Source organism: Ricinus communis, unplaced genomic scaffold, assembly GCF_019578655.1.
Source record: "Ricinus communis isolate WT05 ecotype wild-type unplaced genomic scaffold, ASM1957865v1 Ctg59, whole genome shotgun sequence".
Lineage (NCBI taxonomy): Eukaryota > Viridiplantae > Streptophyta > Magnoliopsida > Malpighiales > Euphorbiaceae > Ricinus > Ricinus communis.
The window spans coordinates 16,515-25,000 of NW_025963492.1; the positions used below are offsets into that span (position 1 = coordinate 16,515).

The 8,486-nt window shown below is 38.7% G+C and overlaps 1 non-coding gene across 1 annotated transcript; it reads left to right on the forward strand.

Moving 5' to 3' along the window:
* Positions 1-1,186: 1,186 nt before the first annotated feature.
* Positions 1,187-1,293, forward strand: LOC112536543. The gene has a single exon (XR_003080533.2). It is a non-coding gene; the product is annotated as a small nucleolar RNA R71 (small nucleolar RNA).
* Positions 1,294-8,486: the final 7,193 nt, after the last annotated feature.

Here is an 8,486-nt window from a genome sequence, read left to right on the forward strand (position 1 = left end):
CGTTTCTCGGCAACTTGCTCTGAAACACTATTGAGCACTCTTTGTTGAGCTGAACATAGGCTACCTCCTCCAACTTCCTTTTTCTGCTAAGTATGTCCTTTAAGAACTTGGCATACTTCGGCATCTGCTCCAATGCATCAATAAAAGGCAAGTTAATATGTAGTTGTCTAAACATATCTAAAAACTTACTGAACTGCTCATGCGCCTCTACTTGTTTGACTCTAGCAGGATAAGGAATCTTAGGTTGATATTCCCTGACTGGAATTGATTTCACCTTTTGTCCCTCAGGTTCCTTAACCTTACTGCTCGCCTCAACCTACACATCAATAGTGGAGTCGTCAAAAACAGACTTAGAAGGAGCTGAAACTAACTTACCTGAACACAAAGTGATGGCGTTCACGTGCTCCCTCAGATTACACATAGTGGTGCTAGGGAGCGCTCCATATTGCCTCTTAGATAACATCTTAGAGATTTGGCCAATCTGGGTCTCTAAGTTCTGAATCGAGGCTTGCTGGTTCCTAAGTGCACTATGAGTTTGCTGGAACCTCATCTCCGTATACGTTACAAACTTCATTATAAGTTCCTCTAAATTTGGCTTCTTTTCTGGTGGAGGAGGAGTCAGCAGCTCACCGGCTTTGTGGTCACATGAAGTCTCCGAAATCAGTGGACCCTGAGCATTATTGTTCCTCCAACTGAAGTTGGGATGATTGCGCCACCCAGGGTTGTATATGTTGCTGTAAGGATCATTTTACTGCCTTGGGAATTCCCTATATAATCAACTTGCTCAACATCAGAAGATACAGTAGAGGCAGATTGAAAAGTAGAGGAAGATGAAGCAAACATACCTCCCGCAGTACAATTTGCACTGTATTGCGGGCCACCACAAAACTCACAGCCATCATTCGCTGCATGAATTGGCATCTGGAGTTGGTTAATCTTCTTGGTTAGAAGCTCCACCTGAGCTGCCAAGGCTGCTGTAGAATCTACTTGGCTAACCACTCCCTGTCTTTCTAGTCGGCTTCTAAAGGATTGCCTCTGATAATTGTTCATGGCCATTTCCTCTATCAAATTCTGAGCCTGCTCGGGCGTCTTACTGTTTAGCTCCTCACCTACTACAGCATCCACCATCTGCCTCGTCGTAAGGTTCAACCCACTGTAGAAGGTTTGAACCTGCATCCATACTGGCAATCCATGATGCAGGCAGCATCTCAAAAGATCCTTAAACCTCTCCTATGCATCGTACATGCTTTCATCATCAAACTGCACAAAAGAAGATATGTCATTTCTAAGTTTAGCAGTTTTAGCGGGAGGAGAATACTTATATTAAATCTTTTCAGCCAATGCCTTTTAGGTAGTAATTGTCTACTGTGGAAGAGATTGCAACCATCTCTTGACTCTGTCCCTCAAGGAAAATGGAAACAATCTTAGCCGAATGGCATCATCGGTTGTTCCATTTATCTTGAATGTGTCACAAATTTCCAAAAAGTTGGAGATATGAGCATTAGGATCCTCGCTAGGCAATCCTCCAAACTGCACGCTCTGTTGGATCATCTGGATAACATTGGCTTTTATTTCAAAGTTGTTAGCCGCTACAATAGGTCTTACTATACTAGTTTTCATCCCATCCAAAATGGTCGAGCAAACTCATACATCGTCCTCTGATCGTCATCGGCCTGGGGGTTGTGGTTCTCCATCACGTCCGCTCCTTGAACCTGAATTGTAACTCCGTTCTCCTCCTCAACTACCTGCAAACATCGTCTCAATAATCTGAGAGAGTGCTTCGGGTCGATAAGGGTTCTATGAGATCAGGGTTAGAGCTCCTGGTCATAAACTACCTGAAACCAACAACCAAAAAACCACCAATCAACTATAACAATAAAATAAAGAATACTGAATAAATAAATAAACAGATAATGACTAAATTAACACAAAAACAATTCACTATAGTTCACCGTTACTTAGTTCCCAGCAACGGCGCCAAAAACTTGATGGGCTACTAATGCAACCTACACCTAAGGCAGTGAACCTATCGATGCGGCCTAGCACCAGTGAGTATCAAGGTCGTCCCTGGAGATCGGGTGAACCTAAAGTTGCTACTGTTCGTTATGTTATCTAATCATGAAATAAAGTGTGAGAACTCAAAATTACTTAACTAATGACTATGAACGCAAATAAATGAATGAACAACAACTGACAATCGAAAGACAACCGTAACAAAAGAAGCAAACCCAAAGGGGACCTAAGTGATGGAATTCTAAGGTTGATTTTATAAATTACCAATCTTGCTACCCGTGCCTAAATCCTGAATCGAACTCGATTCCTCTCTCGAGTTCATCGAGTTCCTAAATCTGCACTAACCTAATGGAATCTCTTCCTATCATATTACAGATTAGCATTAAGCATGATTTAGATCTATTAAGAGTTGTTAATTCTTAATCCGGTGAGTGAATTAACCTTATCTCTAAGTGTTAACTACTAGTTCTTACTATTCAATTTCCAATTGTTACAAGCATTTCTCAATGTCAAGAAACAACCCACAAGACAATTAATTCAATGTCTCAAACTAATTGAATCAAACTTTATTAGTGAATAGCAAAAAGATTACAAGAATGGCAATTACAAATCTAACAACTAAGGACAATCCATCATAATATAGACCCCAATGGGTTCAAAAGATCTAACTACTCATGTTCATAGTTAAAGCAGAATAAGGAACAAATAAGGAAAAGAAAATTGAAAGCATGTACACCCTTGTCTTTCAAGTTGGATAAGAAACCCTAACTTTCCAATCCAAAATATCAAACCCTAAATTGCTTTTTGAATGCTCCCAAATGTTGTTTTGATCCTCAAATTGATGTTGAAAACAAGTGTAATCCTCCCTCAATTGATGAATTTGATCTCTCAAGGTCGACAATTGAGGTCTAGAAAATAAGTGAATTGAGTGTATACTCGAATTAGGTTAGAGAAAATCAAGCCTCTCCTAAGGAAATCAAACTTTTGCCTATATACTCTCTTCAGCATGGCCGTGGTTAAGCCTGTGCTGGTCAGCACGGGCGGAGTCCAGGCCGTGTTGATCCCTAGGGTTCTATTGTGTTGACCTCTTCCACGCTGTGCCCAAGCCGGTGTTGAGCCACCACGAGCCGTGGTGAAGGCTGTGGTGGCTACGGAAACCGTGCCAAAAGGCACTCTTGGAAGGTAGCTAGTTAGCAATTCAGCATGGTCGGAGTCCAAGCCGTGCTCAACCCTCGGGGTGCTAGTCCTCGCCCAATTTGATGGAATTTGGTCTGTAATCATGCATATTTCCCTTAACTGTTGATAGTGTCCTTCGAAAATGACTTGAAACGAGAAAGGAAACAAAAGACAAGTGATTCTAGCATAAAATAGGATAATCATGCATAAACATATAAACAATCGGGCATGAAAACATGTGTAGTATGAGGCCTATGAATCTCCATCATTCCTTATTCTTCTAGGCACAATGACTCCTAATGAGAAAAGGATTGGCATACGGAATCATGGGAATGCAGTTAACAAGCTTGACCGGTGGCATTAGGGCTTAGCTTGATGATCAAGCAGGACGAGATGTAAATCCACACTCGTAAGGGAAAATCATGTTATTTTCAACAAATCCAAGCATAATACAAGTGGGAACTTGAACGTTTGATTTTTGGGAAGTATATAATAAAGTAATTTGGGTCGGATGTTACTCGATAGCCCCATGAATTTTCCTTTGTTTTCGTTAAGCTGGTTCATAAAATTTAGGACTACGAGAGTTGTTAACTAGTCAACTCCTCTCTAGTTCTTGATTTAAGTTTAGTCTATTCATCTTGCTTTATTTATTTAATCATATTTAGCTTCTAGTTTCTTGTTATGGAATGAGGGCTTTTGCACTTCTAAAACCACACGCAACTGAATATTTAAGGCTAGTGATCATACTATTGTAGTTTTCTACATTGTAGAGAATTAAGTTATGGGTTGTTTCAAGAACTTTATGAACTTAAGAAGAGTCGCACTACATCCTTCCTTTCTTTTGTGTTCTTTGTCTACCCTTGTGTTTAAATCAATTTGATTTGATCCTTACGCTTAGCCATGGAAGAGAATAAAGAACTTGCGATTTCTTTCCTTATCGGATCTAAAGTCCTAGATATATTTTTAAATGTTCTTTTCTTTTATTTATCACTTTCTAATCTATGTCTTGTATGATGGTTAACATGAGTTTTGAGTTAAAGCACGTGGAGGCGACAATTATATGCACGATCCAATGCTTGGAAAAATGCGAAGAAAGAAAATTAGTTGATCGAGTATTGATATCATTCTTCAAATGATTACAGATGATTCTTTTGGAGGAAAAAGGAATGTCGAAAACTAAGGCACGCCCAAATATTTTGATTTAGGATTTGCACCATTGGGATCTCTATCATTCCTTATTCCTCTAGGCACGAGGACTCCTGATGACACAAGGATTGGCATAGGAATGATGGGAATGCAATTGAAAAGCTTGATTGGTTGCATTAAGGATTAGCTTGATGATTAAACATGATGAGACATAAATCCACTATTGTAAGGGAGAAGTGTTGATGTTTTCAATAAATCCAAGTACAATAAAAGTGGGAATGTGAGACTTTTGATGTTTGGGATGCTTAAAATGAAGTAGTTTGGGTCAGAGTATTATTAGGTAGGCCCATGCAAATTCTCCCTTATTTTTGTTAAGTTGGTCCTTGATATAACTTTAGTTTATTCATCTTTATTTTTTTTCATATTTAGCTTCTAGTTTCTTCTTCTTATGAAATGAGGGCTTTCACAAGCTTGACCGAAATCATTGGGGCGTCTCGTGCTGCTTGATCATCAAGTCACGTCCCAACGCCATCGCTGGAGATTGTCAAATGCTTTCGTATGATTCCTAGGAAAATTCACATGGGCATACCTAATAACACTTTGGCCTAATATACTTCATTATATGCCTCACAAACATGAAAACACGCTCATTCATGTTTGGATTAATTGAAAGCAATATGATTTCTCCTTTACATGCATGGATTTCATGGAAACTCTTGATGATAATCATCACTCCTTTGTCCCCGCCATGTATTATAAGATTGATAACGAAGATTTTAATGTTGTTTTACAAACTTCTCTTGATGAAACATTTCTCAACACATAACTCATGTGTTTAACACTCAAAACAAATCAAAATTAAAATGACACAAAAAAGAAGAAGTCAAAACTAGACTTAATGAATAAGATTAAGCCAAAACACAATAAAAAATATAAGAATAAGATGTAATGGAGAATAACTAATCTTAATGAATGAACAACAAAGGGACATAATTGATATACAAAATGATTTTCTTTTAATTCTAGAACTCTAACAATTGACTTAAGCAAAGAACTAATAACAAGAACCGAACTAAAAGAAAGAACAAAGAAACACAATAAATCAGAATTGACTAATGAAAATATGAAAGGATAAAACCTGATGATGTAGATGATTCTATGCATGTTTATTGACTGTTTATCAATCGTTTATTCGCATATTTGAGTCAGATTTATTCCTGTTTGATCGCACTGTGGTATGTTTATGAAATTTTCAGGTTTTCGGACTCCTCGATAGAGATTGATTGATTTACGGGCACAAACCAAGCTATTTGGATGATTTACGCGTATTAGATGCTTATCGGAGTCGATTCCTTGTACGTGTGCAGTTTTGAGGCTTTTGCACGACCTCCTCTGCACAATTTCGGAAATTTTGCATTTCATGGAGGTGGGTGCCCGTTGCACGGGCCATGGAACGGCGAAGGCAGTTCTGTCTATAAATAGGGGTATACAAAACGAGACAGGGTTCCGCTTCTGATTTCTAAACTTCTTTACGCGCGCGACCCCTCACTTCTACACCTCTGTTCAAAGGATACATTTGGAGGATTCAAGTAAAGATTGAAGTTTCTAGACGATTGATTGAGACATCCGAGATCCATACTTGAGGCTGGTTTTAGAATTGCCACTTGCGACATTCCCACTCCGATTTGATAGAAGAGCGGTTATATGTTTCAATTTCTTTTCTGTTATTTATTTCCTTTTGTATTTGTTTCTTTCATTATGAGTAGCTAGGATTGCCGAACCCATTGGGGTTCATCTTTGTTGATGGTTTGTGTTTAAATATTGGATTTTTTTATCTGCCATTTTTGTAATCTTCTTACTATTTAGTAATAAAATTTGATTCAAATAATTTGAGACGTTAAATTAATTGTCTTTTGGGTTGTTTCTTGACATTGAGAAATGCTTTTTACAACTGGAAATTAAATAGTAAGAACTTGTAATTAACACATAGAGATAAGGTTAATTCATTTGCCGGATTAAGAATTAACAACTCTTAACAGTTCTAAATCACGCTTAATCCTAATATGTAATAATCTGATAGGAAGAGATTCCATTAGGTTAGTGCAGATTTAGGAACTCAGTGAGCTCGAGAGAGGAGCGGAGTTTGATTCAGGACTTAAGTCCCTGATGTGTGTAAAATACACACATCTAAATGGGGTTTTCCAGATCGATTTTATAGATATTTGGATGTGAATTGGTACCAACACTTACCCTATGCGTATGTTTGTGTGCATTAGGTCCAAAAGAAGTCAAAGAATGAAAAAGGGAAGAATTGGAGCATAATTGGATGTCAAAGCTGCCAAAATGAGCTAAGTACGAGCGTGAGGAAGCTGAACGTGGCCGTGTTGGTTTCAACACTGGCCGTGTTCTCAACACGAGAACCAACGCAGGCCGTGTTCCCAACACGGGAACAAACACAGGCCGTGTTGGATGCATCACACATCAACGAAAAAGAAGTTCTTAGGGAGCACGACTACGCAGAGTAACACTGGCAGAACAAGCTCGAAACCTCAACACGACGCCAAGAACACGGCCGTGTTGGAGGCGACAGGGGGAATTAATTGAAAGAACGAAGAGAGGAAAGAAAGGAGGCGGCTAGGGTTAGAACAGGAGGCGGCTAGGGTTAGAACATCAAAACTCATCTTTTCTTTATCTAAGGGTTTTCCGAAGGAAACTATGGAAAAGGAGACCTGGATCAAGCTGCTCAATCAGATTCTCGTAAAAAGAGGGAGGCGGAGAATATCCAAACCCCTAATTTTTTCTTTCTGGTTTTAACCAGAGACTTAGATCGTTAATCGATTCCTTCGCGAAGATTAGGCGAGGTTTGTCGATTGGCTCAACGCAGCAGGAACAAGAACGACCACCAGCAAAGGACTGTCGCTCATCATCCGCGAACGCTTACCTTGCTTGCCTGTTGTAACCGAATTTATGTTTGACACGAACATGATTAGCCAGATCGATTAATCCATCGACCTCATGCCTGACATATTGCCGGATTGTTCGTTAGTTTTGTGCCCGCTCAAGACACGTTCACGAGATCGCCAGACCGCGCAGCCAGATGTCCATTTACATCATTTGATCAGCAAGAACCGTTAACGCCGAGATAAGGATACATTCAGCCGCATTACACACCAACAAACAGAGGCGATTGTGCTTTCAATGCCATCGTTAGAATCATTCCAACTTTGCGTTAGGTTAGAATTTGTCTCGAGAATGACCGCCAAGAATCAACAGCAGCACACCAGACCATCGATCCATCCTTTTGTTGTTAACTAGTTTAGATTCACTTTGGGTTTGTCTCCTTGTCTTGATTATTTCATTTATCACTGTTTGCATTCTCTTAGAGTTACTTGTAGCTATTAGTTGGTTTAGAAATTATTCATCACTTATTTGTTACCCTTTGTTCTTTGTTGTATTAACCTCAAATGTTGATGAATAATTTCTAAACTAACTAATAGCTACAAGCCAAGCTCTAAGGAGACGCAGGAGTAATTGATAACCAAAATAACTAAGGCAAGAGAGCAAACCCAAAGGAACCTAAACTAGCTGGCAATCAAACAAAAGATAAAGGATTATTGAATCTAATTATGTTACCCGTGGATGAATTTCAACCGAATTCTGCTTCTCAGATAACTAATTTCTAAATCTAATAACCTAAAGTTGGAATCTCTTCCTAACGATGGATTCTTAAATTAGCATTGCTTTAATCCGCCTCTACTGAGCTTTGTTAATTTTAACCGCTAGTTAATTATCCTTATCTCCGAGCGACATTAACCAGCTCGCTATTCAAAATTCCAAATGCCAAATGGACTTCAATCACACAAAGCAATCTAAACACACAATTCACAACGCCTCATGAATAATTATTATCTTATTAATACCGAAAGGCAGAATACAAAACTAACCCAAACAATCCAACAATATAATATCAAGCCAACATAGTAAAGAAATCCCAATGGATTTAATCAATCTAGCTAATCATGTTCATTATCAAAATACATAAGAATTCAATTACAACAATAAGCAAAGGTAGAGAAACCCGATTACACCCTCGGATGAGAGTAAAATTTCAAACTTTTGCCCAAATTGAATCGATTCTTGTTCCTCTTGCT